The following is an 18,359-nucleotide window of genomic DNA, read 5'->3' on the forward strand; positions in this document are numbered from 1 at the left end:
GTAAGGCCTTTTGTCTCTAATTATGGTGGCGGCCAAAAATCTATTACTAGGAAATGAAACTAATTGTAAATGGAACCACCTATACTGAGGAACAGGATATAACAAACCTACAGGCTGATAAATTTAGCTCCAATTTCACCTTAATGCCCCCCCTGACACCTCCCAAGAGATACCCCTGACCATAACTTCCCCAGCTGCCACTAGAAGATAGGTCCTCAATTTACTCTCCAAAAAAATACTTAATCTGTGGACCCTGATAATATCCCAGGTTGCTTTCTGAATAGCATGAAACATAACCTACAGTTTCCTCTAAGATTATTGTTCAACCTTGGCCTCCAAACTAGCTTAATGCCTAGCAAATGGAGGACTGTGACAGTTATTCATCTACAAAAGGAGGGGGGGCATCTACTGACCTGGATAATTACAGACTCACAAGTCTGGTTAGTTTCATTATATAAGGCCATGGAAAGATTTATCAATGGTATTACAAATAAAAATATAGGAAATCTTGAGACACTGCATCAAACACAGTTTGGTTTCATCAAGGGCAGACTGTGCCTGCTCAACTCACAGACTTTGAGAAAATCAACAAAGCTATGGATGAGGATAAAATGATACACATTACTTATCCTTTTCTGGCCAAAGCAATCAACACAATATCCCCATTCAGGCACTATCAACAAATTCAAAAAACTAGGAATAGATCTCTATGTAACTCACTGGATAGCCAACTGCCTCACAGACAGGACACAGGAAGTCAGTACAGGGAACTCTACTTCCACATAAAGGCCAGTCACCAGTGCAGTCCCTCACAGATTGGTACTGGGGCAACTTCCTTTTGGCATCGATGTTTCAGAAGTCAGAGAGAACATTAAAGGCCTTTGGTTGACTAGGTGTGTGGATGACTACAAGCTTTATGTGATTACAGAACCCTCCAAGGACACCAATATCTTCCAAGAGGGCATGTCACAAACTAATGATTAGTGCCATGGTCATGGTCTAAAACTGAATGCCAAAAGTGCATAATAGTATATTTTGGAAAGTCAACTACCTATGGGAATTGTCACACAGACATTGCACCCCAAAGAACAGGCCCAGTGGTTAGGGATCTGGGAACATATGTGGACAGTGACTTGACCTTTGAACATCATGTGTCTACGTTTATAAAGAAATCATTCTGTAATAAGCAACTGATAACAAAGGTATGACATCCAAGTCCAACTGTCATTAACTCACTGTACTCACCTCTCATTAGACCAACCACTGAATACAATTCAACCTTTGCTAGGTACCTTACCATGCATTCATAATAACTGGAAAGCCCACAGAGGTTCCATACAAAAAGAATACAAGGTATAAGCCACACTGAATATGCAGATCACTTCAAAGCCTTATCTTGATACTCCGTCTCCTATGGACTACTTGGAGGTGATCTATGCTTTGCTTACAAGGTATCGCCCGATCCAGTACTGAAGGACTTGCTGCACATCCACAAATCCCTCAGAAATGGATCGGATGATAGCTTATAAGTAAGGCCCAGATAACCTCCCAGCATTAGAAAAACCTAATTCTAGGACCTAAACCTTATTTGTCATTTGCAGCATTAATAGAACATGCTGGAGGGGCAGGTATGTGTCTCAGAGACTATCTCTACTCTGAAACAGGCTTCCCATCCATGTGAAGCAGGGTACCTCACTCACCCTATTCAAATGCAACCTGGACCAACAGATGGGGAATCAGAAATTTAGCCCTAGACTGCCAACTTATATATGCACACAAATATTATTTGTTGGTAGATTTAGGGGATTTATTTAGAAAATGTTCTTCCTTATGTGGCTAGCCATCACTGTATATGATGTTCAATGACATTTTTGTAGTACTTTAGCTAAACAACTTTAGGCACCTGTACTCTGGCTCTGGAAGTTTGCTTCCATGGTAACATAATATGTGCTTGCCATCTCCACTCATCAAAATCATAACTCACCATGAGTTGCCATTTCTGTCAATGTGGATGCATCCCTGGATTTGTGGTGTTCAAGTAAAGGGTTTAGGGGAAGAAGCTCCCTTATGGATTGTGCAGAAGGCTGCAGGACTTTGAACACCACTTGGTGTATACCCTGTTTTGGAAGACACCTTTTGATGAACTGTACTGGAGTGAATAGGAACAACAAAATGTCAAGAATTTATTTCCATGTATCAGGACAAGCCAACAAACCAAGATTACCTCCCTGTTGGCATACATGTTCCCTGCATTACAACTAAATGCAGCCATTGACGGCTGGGGGAAATAGTTGAGTGGTTGCTGACTATTCATCCTATGTGGCTCAACTTTTTAATGAATATCTCCTATTCAACCTTTGTTTTTGAAGAGAAGCACATGTAAAGAATGCAATGCAGCCAAAGATTTCATGTCCATACTGGCTCAAGAGCAAATACATCAGGGGCTGACACCCAGCCACTGTTAGGTGTCATTTCCAAAATGGGTCTTCCAAAACCTTACCCCCATTGAAGGCTAGCTAGCTTTCTAATGCTTATGCCTCCCTCCTTCCTTCAGCCAACACATTATCAGAGCTGCAGCTGGAATCTGGGTCACCAGAACAGCAAACAAACACCTTAGCCACTGTGGCATTGGAACAGTTAGACAGCCTAACATGTTAACCAAATTGGCTACAGATGAACCAGCAATCATCTTTGGATGTTCACCACAAAAGGCATTATACTTGAATGTTTTCAGTACTTAAGAAATGCTGATATAACATTACAAACCTAGGTCCTTGTGCTCACTTAGAAGGAAAACAGTGGATTGCAAGGATCTGAAGTGCAGTAGCAGAGAAAACTATAGCACTAAACAGTTGAAAGAAAGGTTTTCTTGTAGGTATGCAATCATAGTATACATTAACTACAATGCCGATAGCCTCTGAATTACTGGTAAAGTGCATTGTTGTTTTACAGTATTATAGTATTATTGGTATTTGCAATGCCTGCAAAGAGTGTTAACATGTTTGTTGAACTGTCTAGGCTGACATAGATATTTAAGTTCTTACATTTTTACACAGTTATCCTTGTAGTAGCAAAGAAAACCTGTTCTCCCTTCAGTACTTACAGGACTCAAGCACTGGAGCATTTAAGACAATATTTACATGGACTGTCGATCACAAGGGAGACAGTTTGTTTCCCAGAGACTCTGAGCTCCTGCCTGTAACTCAACATTAATTGTCTTTTCTTATTGTTAAATGCTCACAAAAGTCAGAAGTAGACATATTACAATTACTTGCAGTAAGTGATAAAGGCAGAACCAGCTATACAGGTTCACAGAAAAGTACTAGGCTAGCTGGCCTTTGCGAATCATTTTAAGCCTAGCCATTTTCCCTTTTGTTGCTCAAATGAACCTATCCCATTGGGTTAAAGACTGGCCTTACCCCTCTCATGGTTGATAATTATATATTACCTCTAATGAGAGCAGCTGGGATGATACCACAGATAATTTGAGTGAACCCATGCATGGGATAAAGCATTTACGAGTTGCCACTGTCCATTAGTAATACCGTGGAATAGTACTGAGGTATATTTTCGGTTTCCAATCCACAGATCCGTGTTGCACTTGAATATAGACAGGGGTGAGCTTTGTTTTATGTGGATGGGTACTCTGTTAGAAAGTGCTTTTCTTGTGCATCTGTTCATTTTTATTTTTTTCCTTTTTGTGTGCAACATACTTGAGTGTATATTTAGTTTTCCATTTGTGTTGCCTAATTTCTTTAAGTATGCTCTATCAAAAGCTTAGGACTGGCTGTTTATTGATGCATATAAAGCTATTTCCACAAACTGGTGAATTATAACTGCTAGCATCCACATTTGGAGGCTGGCACAGTGGGCAGTGAGCAGCACTGTCATCTTACAGTAGGTTCCAGTTCAATTCACAACAGTGGTGCCTTCTCTGTGGAGCTTTCAAGTCCACCCTGTGTTTATGCAGGTTTTCTTTGCATACTGCACCTTCCTCCCACTTCCCAAACATATGTAGTAGACTGACCGGTCAATCTAAACTGTCCTTAGGGTGTGTGTGTGTGTCTGTGTGTGTGTGTGTGTGTGTGTGTGTGTGTGTATCTGTGTTTGTGTGTGTGTGTGTGTGTGTGTGTGTGTGTGTGTGTGTGTGTGTGTGTGTGTGTGTGTGTGTGTGTGTGTGTGTGTGTGTGTGTGTGTGTGTGTGTGTGTGTGTGTGTGTGTGTGTGTGTGTGTGTGTGTGTGTGTGTGTGTGTGTGTGTGTGTGTGTGTGTGTGTGTGTGTGTGTGTGTGTGTGTGTGTGTGTGTGTCTGTGTGTGTGTGTCTGTGTGTGTGTCTGTGTGTGTGATACGGAAGAAATGCATGGCAATATACTTCCATTCCCTACTTGACTAGTATACTCAGTGGATGGTTGTGGCTGCTCATTGACTCAATATGCAAGTCAAGGGTGATATGTAAGCATGAATGGAGGGATGGATAGATCATTCGAAGACAGATACTGCCTATCTATAGCTAACATACTTTAATAGTATATTTGGCTAATTTTAAGATGGGGCATCAACTGTGGGGTGCAGTGTTCTCTAGACAGAGGAGAACATGGATTACATACTGAATGCTGTTCCAGGGCTAGCCACTTGGTGTAAAATTGGCTTTAGGTGATTTTGTCATGTTGATTAGTGTTACCACAAAATGGGAATGGGTACTTGCCAGTGCTAAGTGGGTTGAGAACACAACATACTGTAACCTGTGATAGTGACCCATGCTTGCAGTGCAGAGGGTATATGTGCCCCTATTGGCCAGTGTGTGCCTGCCATTAAGTGCAGCAGCCCTGGGTCAATAAGCTACTGGCCAGGCAGTGTACAGCTGCCCAACTTGGGATACCTGGGATAACTCTGTTGACCAAAAGTTGGATGTAAAACAAATCAACCTGCCAGACATGAACTTATAATTGTTATCGGTTCACTGACAGGATGCAGCTAGGAAGTGGATGACATGATAAGGAGGAGACTGGACACCCTCTGTATCCAGAAGACAAGATTGAAGGGCAGTGCAGGAAAGCCACTTGGCTTACGATCCAGAGTCTAATAATTAGGGGGAGAAAAAAACTACAAGTGGTGAGAGAACTGAAGTCAAGGACAGGCTTCAGAAGCCAGTAAGTGATGTCATCAGAATTAGTGACAGGCTCATGACAATCATGCTCCAGTGTAAGGATACGGCATTATTCATAATATCTGCTTACACCCCATAGCAGGGTTGTGATGGTCAGGAAGAGTGCATTCAGGCAGCAGTTGCAGGACCTATCAGACAAAGCAGGACAACATGAGTTGGTGTTGATAATGGGGGGACCTGAATGCACATATTGGGACAGGCAGTACAGGATATGAGGACTGCCTGGCTCCACATGGGTGGAGCATCAGGAATAAAGGAGAGGTCACTTTAGATGTCTGTTTGGCAAACGGCTTGATGGTGATGGGTGTTGTAATTGTGGCCGAGTGGTTAAAGTGATGGACTAGAAATCCATTGGGGTTTCTCCAGACAGGTTTGAATCCTGTCAATTACAGTGACCAACACATAGTTCAGCGACAGAGACAATCACATGACCACATACAACAGCAACCAACATGCAACTCGGGTAGACTAGTAAGGAAAGGACAGTGGGGTAGAGTCAGGAACTGCAAAGTCATCACCAATGAAATAATCAGCCCACAGCATAAATCAGTGGTTGCCACAATCAGCTGCAAGCAGTGGTCAGACAAGGCTCTAATGTCAACAGAGGCGTGGCTGAAGAAGTGGAAGTTAATTAGAGAGAAAGCACACGAATTCAAGGAAATATACAAGGTTTCCAGCAACACAGGAAGAAGAGGAAACAGGTGGAGTTGAAAAAGAATAGTAGCACCTCAAAACAGAAACTGTGCAGACAAAAGAACAGATATGCGACCATGTCAGGTAAGGAAATAAGGTACACAAGGAAAGCTGGTTGTGGAATGCAAAAGTCTAGGAAGTCATAAAAGAAAGGAGGACTACAGTAAAAATTGGGAGACAGAAAAGATGGGCCAGGCTAAGAAGAAATACTGGTTGGCTAACAAAGAGGTTAAAAGAGCAGTTGCAGTAGTAAAGGACAATGAATCTGAGGCACCCTATCAGTTTCTGGAAAGTGATTCAGCAGACAGCACAAAGAAACTATCAGGCAGCAGAGCAAAGACAAAAAGATAAAGAAGATAGTCATCAGACACCCTTAATAACGGATGCCAGCAACAACCTCATCACCAGTCCATAGGACATCAGAGATAGATGAAAGGAGTATGTCTAGTAGGTTGTGAATGAAGAGAGCCCCAGAGAAGTTGTACTGCCCCATACACAGCTTATAATGAAAGAGGAAGAGGAGCTCACTCTAGAAGAAATACAAACAGCACTAAGGAAAATGAAGTAAGGGAAAGTAGCAACCTCAGAAAAGGTCATGTCAGATGTAATCAAGCTGTTAGGGGAGAGATGAATCCAGAGGCTACTCATAGCAGCATGGACAAAAAAGCACACCTAGATGACTAAGAAATAAGCATTCCAGTGCAAGTGTACAAAAACAAAGGGGAGATGCACAACTGTGGGCAATATAGAAGTATCAAACTCTCCTCACACTGCATGAAAGTTCTGGAGACGGTGATTAACAAATGAACATACACAATAAAAGAAAGTGATATGGGAGATGAGCAGTTCAGATTCAGATCAGGATTCAGCACAACCAACCTAACGTTTGCAGTGAGACAGGCAGTTGAGAAGAAGCTAGAGAAAAAGAAAATAGTGCAAATGGGCATTCCTAGACTTGGAGAAAGATGACAAGGTCCTAAGAAAACTAATCTAGACAGTCCTGCAATGGTTCAAAAGTCCCATAAACACCAGTAGAATTAGTGCAGGCTATGTATGAAGACCCAATGACACACATATGAATAGTGCTCATACTCACAGTGGGGTTCCCAGTGTGCGTGGGTGTACATCATGGTTCTACTCTGAGCCCACTGCTGTTTATATTAGTGATGAACTACATTAGCAAACAGGTTGGAGGGGATAGATCAACAAAGCTGCTATATGCAGATGGTATGGCATTACGGGCAGACTCTGAACTAGAACTTCAACAAACATTTGGGGAATAGAATGCAAAACTGAAGGCACATGGGATGAAACCTAGTACAAATAAGACAGTTGTAATGGCATCAAATGGGGAATTAGAATAAGCTGAAAACTGCGATACAATGGAAAATAGTGGAAGTTAACAGCTTCAAGTACCTGGGATGGGTGGTTCAGAAGAAAGTAAGTCTGAATAAGGAGGTCACAGCTAGAATCAGAGGAGTCAACTGCTGCACAGCGTCAAGGGTAGCATGTAACAGAAGAATGCCAAAGAAGCTGAAAAGTAAGGAATACAAAACAGTGGTGTGACCAGTGCTATTGTATGGTACAGAAACCTGGGCAGTGAAGACAGAGCAATTGATGAAGCTAGAGTTGATGGAGTGCCTGAGATGGGAGGTGGGATACACACTGTGGGACAAACAAGGAAATGAGAACATCAGAGAAGAAACCCAAGTAGCTCCAATTGTAGAGAAGGTCAAAGAAAACATATTATGGTGGTTCAGGTACATATGCAGGAAAGCAAAAGACAATCTGGTGAAGAGGATTTGGGACAGACAAACAGAAAGAAGGCAGGAGGAAAGCAGGGTGTCCAGCAAAGAGATGGATGGATGGTATGCGAGAACACCTGTGACAATCAGGCATGACTGTCAAAGAATGTTGGAGAGTGGCGGTGAATTGAGAGAGGGGGACATGACACCCTGACCCCATGTAGAAAATGGGAAAAAGGGGTTAATGATAATGATGATGAATATCTGTGCCATAGGTGTGCCATACTGGTCAGGCAAGTGGCAGTGTATTAACATCACACTAGATATAAACAGCCTCACCATCACCATCCCAGACCTTGCAGCATTACCACAGTCAAATAACTTGACAACTTCAAACACAGACCATTTCCAAGTACTAATTAAAACAAGCCAAAGTCTGGACCTACCAAGGCCCATCAATTTTCATACTAAAGTAACTCAATATTGACTCTAATAAAGCCAAATCTTTTCTGTTCATTACCCATGACAAAACTAATCCCAAATGACTCAACCCTGGGTGGACAAAATGAAGCAGTAAAACATTTAAAATATCTGTGAGTTGTGCAATCCCATCTTCTTCCTCATAACACAAAGTGAAACTTTCTTCATCACGTAGAAGCTCTTACACGACTGCACAATCTACTGATAAAAAAGTCAGGTTTTTAATTAATAAACAGGTGTTTATGCCCCATGTGGAATATGCATTACCTGCCTAGCTGTTAATTCAGCCTAATACACAAAAATGGCAAACACTTTTAAATAAGCAGTGCAAATTATGACATGATCACTTATGAGAGAGCATAACTACTTCAGTCTAAAAGGGGACAGGTAGCTTCCAGTCCATATGAAAGTCATACATCTAATTTATAAAGTAAAACTCCTGAGTTTCAGTCACTGTTCCTCTACTGCATAAAACCTAAAATGCCAGCCAATATTTAAATTATTGTTTTCTATCCATGGAATATTTTTTCAGTAAAACAAGAATCTTGCATAAAAAATGGATTAGTACTCACACTCAATAAAAGGGTGTCAAAAGCAGTGCTCGATTACATCCTGGAATGGTAGAACATAGTTTCAACCAAACTCCAAGGCAAGCCATTTAATATCACAGTGATGCAGGTTCATGCTCCAACTACAGATGCCGAACAGGAGCTCATTGGTCAGTTTTATGGGGATCTGCACCATTTTCTGAAAATACCATCAAAAAAAGATACTAACATTGTCATAGGCTTTTGGAATGTTAAAGATGAAGTGCAGCTTTAGTAATGGGCATACTTGTCCTTGGAGTATGTAATGAAGTGAGACAATGATTAGCAGAATTCTACCTAGAAAATGTACTTGTTAAGCAAACACTCTTTTTCAACAGCCTAAAAGAAGGTTTTATACATTGATGTCATCAAACAGCCAATACTGAAATCAGAGGGAATATATACTTTACAGTCTGCTAAAACAAGACTTGGAGTTGATATGTAGCTTAGGCAATCAGATTTCTTATTAAAACACTTAGACTTGTCTCTGTTTATTTTATTAACTAGGTAAGTAGACTGGTTGACAGATCATTTTCAGAAATGACCCATGCCACTGTGACATCAAAACATATAGGTTAAGAAACATCCACGAATAGTTTAGAAATGCATTAGACAGCATATGTGGCACTATGACAATTAAAAGAATATAGGAGAGCCTCCAATCTAACTAGACACAAGTTTAACAATATTGGAAATGAATACGTAGTAGAAATGAAGAATAGATTTAAGGAATTAGACCAGACTAAGAGAAAGCCAGAAGTACAATGGATAAAAATTCACATTATTGTGGAGAAGGTGGCAACAAAAACATTGCGATGAAAGAAAAAGAAAATGGCTGATAAGGTATAACTGCCATCTGTGGAACCTTTAGAAATGTGCAAAGAAAGACGGGGACCAAAAAGAATGCAGAGTTTTAGAGAATAGCTTGAGCCGATAGAGGCATATTTAAACGAACAATGCAAATAAATGGAGGACAATAACAGAAAAGGAAAGGCAACTAATCTCTTCAAGGAGACATGCAATATTAATGGAAACTTCCAGGTGAAAATGAGCATGACAAAAACAAACATGGGAGGGATCTAGCAGAAGCAGATAATATTAATAAGAGGCAGTAGGAATTTTTAGATCTATGTAAGAAAGACCTTAACCTCACTGATATATATACACTGGTGTGTTCTCTAATGTCCTGGAAAGTGGAGAAAATGGATATGAACTGAAACTGCCAGATGTGCAAGCTGGTTATAGAAAGAGTATAGGCACCATACATAAATCTACCAATATATGCTGGAAAACGGAGAAAGCAAGGGAGTTTCAGAAAAATCTTTTTGCTTTACTGACTATTGTAAAGCTTTTGACTATGTGGACCAAAACAAAATGTGGCAAGTTCTTAGAAAATGTGAATACCAGGTCAACATATCTGCCTCCTGTGGAATCTACAGGAAGAACAAGCAGCAGCAGTTAGGACCAACTAAAGAATAATTAACTGGTTCAAGACAGGAAGAGAGCGTTTACTCTTCTTATTTAATATATAATGGGAAATGCTGGGTTAGATAAATCAGATGCAATTAAAACTGTCAGAAATATTAAGATCCTTAGATATGCATGTGATACCACTCAGTTGGCTGAAATTGAGGAAGACTTGAAGAGCCCGTTGATGAAGGTTTTCTCTTATCCGGTCAGGATAAAACAGACTAACAGTTGTGGGTTCGGTTCATGCAGCTTTACTACAGACAAACACATCAGGATTAAGGTTTAGTAACTTAAACTTGCAAACAGATTGACTACCACACTCATACATGTTAACACTCTGGCTGTTCTCTCAAAATGGCACTGCTATCTGCATGTGCTCACTATTTATATGCACATGCCCACAATTGAAAATGCTTTTAAAGTTACAACACACGCTCTGTTCTACAAAGGTGAAAGCAGAAAGCAAAGCAATGGCTTGCTGCTCAACAAAAATAATAAATATTATGTCATATCTTCCCTTTAATCTTTTTTTTAAACAGATGGGTAAGAACTAGTGGCAGTTACAGAACATTGTTTCCTGGGCTCAAAAATCTCTGCAACTGATGACTGCAGTCATGAAATTGAAAGACACTTGTTTCTTGGAAGGGAAAATCATGGCAAATCTAGATAAGATTTAAAACAGCAAAGATATCATACTGTCATCAAAAGTCTATTGAGTCAACACTGTGGTTTTCTCACTAACAACATACAGCTGTCAAAGATAACTACAGGTAAGGCTGTGCACTCGAAAATCGATGCTTCTGAAGTTGATATACAAGGAAGTAACCATAGATTGTTCGCTGAAATGTCTATTAGTAAAACTCAAATAATTTGGTCATATAATGTGAAAGCAGGATTCACTAGGGAAGAAGACACGGATACCAGGAAAGATAGAAAACAAAAGAAGAAGGGATTAGCAGAGGCTAAGATTGGTAGACAGCATTACTGAAGTAATGAATATGAATTTGCAAGAACGTAAAAGAAGTTGCTGGCAAACAGGCCTAGTGTGCTGAGTTTGAAGTCATGAAGAGTCGCTTGACTAATGACTGAACAACCACATATAAGGTTATTACTCTTACTTGCACATGCATAGCTTGCTCTGTCTTTACTTAAGTGTACATAAAATTGCAGCATTTATTTTGAAACAGTTATGGTAGACCTTTGATCTTCTGAGTTCACAACACTGTGTGTATAAACTGTACTTCTCTCTTCTGGCTGGTGTATCTAATTATTATTATACCATGATCCCCCCAAAACGTGCACGCTGATTGGCCAGCGTGCCCGTTGTAAATCGAGTTATACTAATGGAAAAAGGTCCGGTCGCCCGGACTTTTTTCCATTAGTATAACTCATTTTTTTAAAACACTGTCTCGCTATGTTAAATGGGTTTAACATAGCGAGACAGCTTTAAAATAAGCAACGGAGATCTCCGTTGCTTATTTTAAAGCTGTCTCGCTATGTTAAACCCATTTAACATAGCGAGACAGTGTTTAAAAACAACGGAGAAAGCAAGATCTCCGTTGCTTTTTTTTAGTGTTTCGCTATGTTAAATGAGTTTAACATAGCAAGACAGTTTTAAAATAAGCAACGGACATCTCCGTTGCTTATTTTAAAACTGTCTCACTATGTTAAACTCATTTAACATAGCGAAACACTAAAAACAAAAGCAACGGAGATCTTGCTTTCTCCGTTGCTTTTGCCCACAGCTCTGATGTAGGCGCGCAGTACATCAGAACTGCCGCGGATGCCAGACATCTGCGGAAGGGCAGTAAACAGGCATTATACTATGCCATTATTTAAGAAAAGTAACAGTTTATTTTCTTAAATAATGTCATGGTATAATAGCAATAACCCACTTCTGGGTGTGGGTAATGCTAAATTTACCCATGGTTGGCTTTGTTTGGTCCCTCGGGCTTCACCCTCGGGACCAAACCACGCCAACCGTGGGTAAATTTAGCATTACCCACACCCAGGCGTGGGTTATTGCTATATTATTATCCGTGGTGTCCTCTACTTCTTAAGAGTAGGTGTTTCCTTGTTTTCCTTTTATGACTCTGCTCAGATTTATCAGGTACATACCAATACTAACATCGTTTACATTTACTACATCCCTCTGTTAGGCAGGCCATGAAATAGCCATGTTTTGTAGCTTAGCTGATAATGTATCTCTGATTTACAATAATCCACTTTTGATGCATAAAGCTGTGATTTACTTCTGCTGTAATTCTGCTCAGATTTAATATACTTTTAATTTGGGTCTACTACAAGTGCTTGTGTGTGATTAGCTTGCAATACACTTGCCAATTGCTTGCATGTTTCTGCATATATCCCATGTTGCCTCTGATACAAGAGGTTTAAGGTATCACAAAGTGGAAAGGCTAACTTTGCTAGATTTTTCTTTTTGTGTTTTTAACCAATTGATTTTCCTGTGTGACCTTATTACTCATTGTTTTAGTTTGTTGGTTGGGATATTTTGTAGACACCCTTCTGTTTATGGATATCAGTTGGGTATGACAAAACCCTGGGTTTCCAAAAGTCAAACATTCATCTTATGCTGTGCTGATGATGCCATAAGAAGGCAGAAGCATGCATGTCCACAGCTAGAGGAGTTTGGCTTTATTGGCCTGAGATTGTCCATAAATAGACTTAAAAGCAAAAGTAAAAGTCTTGGACCTTCAGTATTGTCATTTAGCTGAAATACCTGATATCCTTAAAGGGTAATTTGCATATACCCCATGTTGCCTCTGATACAAGAGGTTTAAGGGATCATACAGTGGAAAGTCCAGTTTTGCTAGATTTTTCTTTTTGTGTTTTTAAGCAGTTGGTTTTCCTGTGTGACATTATTACTCATCGTTTTAACCTGGGAGGAGGAAGGATAAAGTTCCAGGAGACCCTGGAAAACTGTCCTAGGGAAGCCTACTCTGGATTTAGAAATGGCATCCAGCTTGTAGTGTTTTGGAAAGTAAGGGCAGAGAACCAAGTTGCTGCCTGTAGAATACTTCTGGAGTCCTCTTTTTTCAAATACTCCATTGAAGAGGAAAATACCCTGGTGGAATGCACTTTACCTTGTCTTGATTCGCCTTGCCATGATGGGTGTAACAAAAAACAATACCGATGGGACAACCGACTTGCAAAGGTTTGCCCGGAGACATGTTGACTTTTTTGTGCTTGTGTAGGAAATAAAAAAGCCTTTCAGCCTTCCTGAAGACTTTCACTCTGTCAAGGTAGTACCTGAGATGCTGATACACATCAAAGGTATGAAGTATCCTCTCTCTCTCTCTCTCTCTTATACGTAGACTCTGGAAAAAACACAGGGAGATAAATATACTGACAGAGTGAATACTGAGATCACTTTACGAATGAAAGAGGGATTAGTGCACAACACAACTCTATCTCTATGGAAAATCATGTAAAGCTGTCAGACCATGACAGACTGCAGCTCAGAAACTCACCTTGCAGATGTCAGAACATTAAGCAAAACAGTTTTCCACAATAAAAACTTCATATCAGCTTCAGCTGCTGGTTCAACAGGTGGTAAAGTCAGTTCTTCCAGAACATAGCTGAGATCTCACAAAGGGGGAATTTGCTCATTGGGGTTTTATATGCAAAACAACCAGCCACAACTCTGTAATGAGATACCAGACAACTAGAGGCTTCTTAAAAAACATAAACTACCTGTTTTCATGATTATTTTTACTATTTATTGCTTATTCTTACTATTTATTGTACTTTTTTATTGTATTTTGTTACTATAAATGAATCTGCACGTTGAACTGCAACTGTCTGCCTTACTGGGCCTGTTAAATTTTTTGTTACTGTTTTCACGGTTTGCAAAGCATTTTGCTATTTTCACTGCTTGTAAAGTATTTACTAGAAACTTCCTCTGTTTGTAAAGCATCTGCTTGTTTGTTCTGACCCCCCCCCCAAAGAAGTGTGTTACATAACTGAATTGTTTGCAGTTAAAATCATTCTTTAGAGTCTCCTTGCTCTTATTTGCTGTTTAAAATATTTATTTAGTGTCTCACTGCTGTTTTTCTGTTGTGGTAAACATTTCTTTATTGTTTTCAGCTTAAGATAGTGTAGCTAGTAGCTGTAGTACAGGCCAGATATAGGTTTGTTGCATCTGGTCCTGTTTGTAGTGGCTGTTTGTTCTGAGCACATTTTCCAGGCCATCTTGGATTGGAGAGGGCCCTTCTGCACTCTAGTGAGAGGATTGTGCTGATTGGTACCTGGCCAGTAAAGGTTGGCTGGCCTAGGGTTTGGAGTAAGCACCTCATTGATTCTTTAGAGCTTTTTTAAAGTTTTTTTAGGTTTTAACCTTCTGGTATTTAAGCCCCACCTTTGAGTGGGTTTCTGCTTATTTGCACATTGGTCAGCACTGTCTACTGTCGCACAATTGTGCACCACATACAGACAGATAATTTAGACAAATTTTCCTTTAGATACAGCTGTATCCCATTAGTGTAGCACTCATTACCACAATTTCAGGCAAAGAGGCATTACTAGGAAAATGTGTAACCACCCACTGTGATAACAGCCTCAAGAGTTTTTCTGAGGCCCTGCTCTACTGACTAGAGCAGCACTAAGCCTAGCCTCTGAGGTACTAATACACCTCATCCACTAGTTATTCTTACGTGTGACTCCTTTTCGTGCCATATTCTTGTTTCTGACCATATACATTTTTCCTAACACTATGGATGGACAATGTCCAACAATTTCTCCAGCTAGCTTGGTTGACATGGGCATCCTGAGACACTGCAGCAAGTGTCTTATGTACACAGACAACCTCCTACTTCAGTCCACAAAAACCTTGAATCCATTCTCTCTCACACTCCAATCAGTACATCTGACGCTGAGCGGGTTTGTCAGCATGCACATCCCACCACCTACTCCATCCAAACCCACCTCACACAAACCTACATATGCAGAGGTCCTTGCCAGAAACTTACCCAAACACCACATACCCCCCCAAACACAAACAGAAGCACTCTACACATAAGATTTCCTCTGCAAAACACAATACACACAATAGCTCATGCACCAGTGTCTCACCTGTCAAGCCCATAAAGCTAAACACTAAACTCAACATATTAGTTACAGGTTATTCCATCATGAGACACACAGATGTCCCTTTCACCAGGCTGGATAAGGAAAAGGTCACGGTCAGCTGTTGTCAGGTGCCAGGATCCACCATATCACACATGCACTCAAGACTCTAAACGGGTACTGTTATGACTCCATCATAGTCCATGTTGGTGTGAACAACTTGAGACGTACCTCTCTGAACTATATGAAGAGAGACATGACTGAGCTCTCAGACTATGCATCTCAGGTAGGTGTGTTCCTAGTCTTAAGCAGCATTTTACCTTCACCTAGAATGATGCCTCAATACAAACAGAAAATGACTGACTTCAATAATTGGCTTAGTTTTTGGTGTCATTCTTAGGGGATCCAGTATTTGTCAGCTTGGCATGACATGATTGACAGACCTCGATGCTTTGCAAGTGATGGTCCTTCATCTGTCACCCCTGGGATTTCAGGTACTGGCTAAGGCTCTAGCCACCCACATAGTGCCTTTTTTAGGTAGTGTCACAAGGACAAAACTCCTGAAGTAAAAATACCAACCAAAAGCGACCTCAAGAACATGATGCTAAATGCTAGAATTCTGAAACTGCACTCACTGGAAGCAGTCCTCTCCCTGGAGGATGCAGACAATTGTGCAGTCAAGAAAACTGGTTCAAGGCAGTGAAGAGCACCCCAGCCATAATGGGTTACACTTCCTTCCACACATTCAGACCACATATAGAAGACAGAAAACTAAAGGAGGTGGTGTATCAATATTCACCAAAGCTAAATAGGGTCTATATTAAATCAGTGAATGCTTAAAAAGGCGAACGCTGATTTATCGACCCCATGTAAGTGAAAGCTTACAATCCCGAACACTTACAACAGTGAATTTTTTCCAAGGGAAAAAAATTGCTGTTCCACAAAAGAAAAGAAAAAAAAAACTTTAAAACATTACATAAAGTGTGGGGGGGGGGGCTTTGCCCCCACACCCCCCTTACTTAAATATACCAACTCTGAGATCACACTACAGTGATAAATACGGCAAAGTAAATGAGGTGGCCAAGCGATTTCTTTCCCTGGGAAAGAAATCACTTGTATGCTGTTTCGCTATTTTGCCATTATGTGCTTTCAAGTTCGATCAAGATGCATTCGAAAGAATGCGTCTTCAATCATACAATAGGAACCCAATAAATACACCTCCAGACTGGTTAAACAGTATTATGCCCTAGAGATACTTCAAGTGCAATTAACTGTTGGTAGAACACCTATTCAAGTCACTGCCAGCAGAACCCCCTTCATGAATCAAGACACCCACTCTGCCTATTTGGATCAACTTGAGTCTATCAAGATAAATCTGAACACCATGGTTTAAGGCAACTTTAACTACCCCAGCATTGACTGGGTGAATTACTCATGCTCAAACTCACCTGCCCAAAGGTTCTTCGACTATATCAACTCCAATAACCTGGACCAGCAGGTTGACACCCCCACTCCTTTGACTTCCAATAACAACGAACCCTTAGTCTCTCAGTTCAACTCATTTTATTAACTCCATCACCAGCCCCCTTTATAGCCACCAATATCAACCGCTCACAATCCCCTCCTCTACATCTAGGAATACAAAACCCTTCTCATTTAAACCTATTCACACTTCAGACATCAAACATCTCCTAAGCAAGCTAAAACCCTGCTGCCTTGCTGCTGACCAACTGCCAAACAAATTCCTAAAAATAGCAGCTCCATCCATTGCCTATCCTATCTCTGTACTAATCAATCATTGTCTCTGAAAATTATGTACATCTCTGGAAAAATCGCACACTTAATTTCCCTTCACAAGGGTGGCCCCTCTACAGATATCTCTAATTACCGCCCCATTGCTATCCTCTCACCCATAGCTAAAATCCTAGAGAAATGTATTCAGCACCAACTCCTTCATCACCTAACCTCTATTATACAATGCCTCCTCTAAAACGTGCATGCTGATTGGCCAGCCCAACCAGCGTGCCCGTTGTAAATCCCTCAATATACTAACGGAAAAAGGTCCGGTCGCCCAGACTTTTTCCGTTAGTATAAAACACTGTCTCGCTATGTTAAAAGAGTTTAACATAGCGACACAGGTTTAAAAAAAGCAACGGAGATCTCCGTTGCTTTTTTTAAAGCTGTCTCGCTATGTTAAATGAGTTTAACATAGCGAGACAGCTTTAAAATAAGCAACGGAGATCTCCGTTGCTTATTTTAAACTGTCTCATATGTTAAACCCATTTAACATAGCGAGACAGTAAAAAGCAACAGAGATCTTGCGTTCTCCGTTGCTTTTGCCCACAGCTCTGATGTACTGCGTAGGCATGCGCAGTACTTCAGAACTACCCTGAGGAACACCAGACAGCTGCGGAAGGGCAGCAAAGAGGCATTATACAATGCCATTATTTATGAAAAGTAATTATTTATTTTCTTAAATAATGTCATTGTATAATAGCAATAACCCACTTCTGGGTGTGGGTAATGCTGGATTTACCCACGGTTGTCTTTGTTTGGTCCTTGGGCTTCACCGGGACCAAACCACGCCAACCGTGGGTAAATCCAGCATTACCCACACCCAGGCGTGGGTTATTGCTATAATAACCATCTAGCCAATACCCAGCATGGCTTTCACCCCAAGCATAGTACTAACACAGCATTAATATCCTTTACCAACACTATTCATCACTATATGAACAACGAGCAACTAGTCTCAGCCATCTTCCTGGACATGTCAAAAGCCTTAGACACCATTTCCCATCAATTACTACTTAACAAACTTGAGCAACTGTAATCAAACTAATACCAAAAACACGGCTCCAAATCCACAAATGCACGGCAGGCGTTAAATATTCTAAACGCAAAAAAAGAATTTATTTGTGAAACCAAATACAGCGTTTTCGCCAATCAACCTTGAATGGCTTCCTCAGAGAAACATATTTTTTCATTTAAAATCACAAAACTATTTATGCACTGTGCTAGCAAAACGTACATACGTCACTTCCTGATCTTGCAGCTATTTTGCTATAGTACTTAAAGGAGTCATGACCAGTATGTACTAATTCAACAACAAATGTCAATCGTTCCTTTGAAG

The 18,359-nt window shown here is 40.5% G+C and overlaps 1 protein-coding gene and 1 non-coding gene across 2 annotated transcripts in view; one reads left to right on the plus strand and one right to left on the minus strand.

Annotated features, from left to right (window-relative positions):
• The window catches only part of LOC122791730 (signal peptide, CUB and EGF-like domain-containing protein 2), a 1,774,756-nt gene that overhangs the window by 1,370,619 nt on the left and 385,778 nt on the right, over positions 1–18,359 (minus strand). The gene's annotated exons all lie outside the window — the stretch shown is intronic.
• On the plus strand, positions 5,476–5,557 carry TRNAS-AGA. Its single transcript has one exon. It is a non-coding gene; the product is annotated as a tRNA-Ser (tRNA).

The sequence above is a fragment of the Protopterus annectens genome, chromosome 17.part0, assembly GCF_019279795.1.
Source record: "Protopterus annectens isolate FY-2018-M chromosome 17.part0, PAN1.0, whole genome shotgun sequence".
NCBI lineage: Eukaryota > Metazoa > Chordata > Ceratodontiformes > Protopteridae > Protopterus > Protopterus annectens.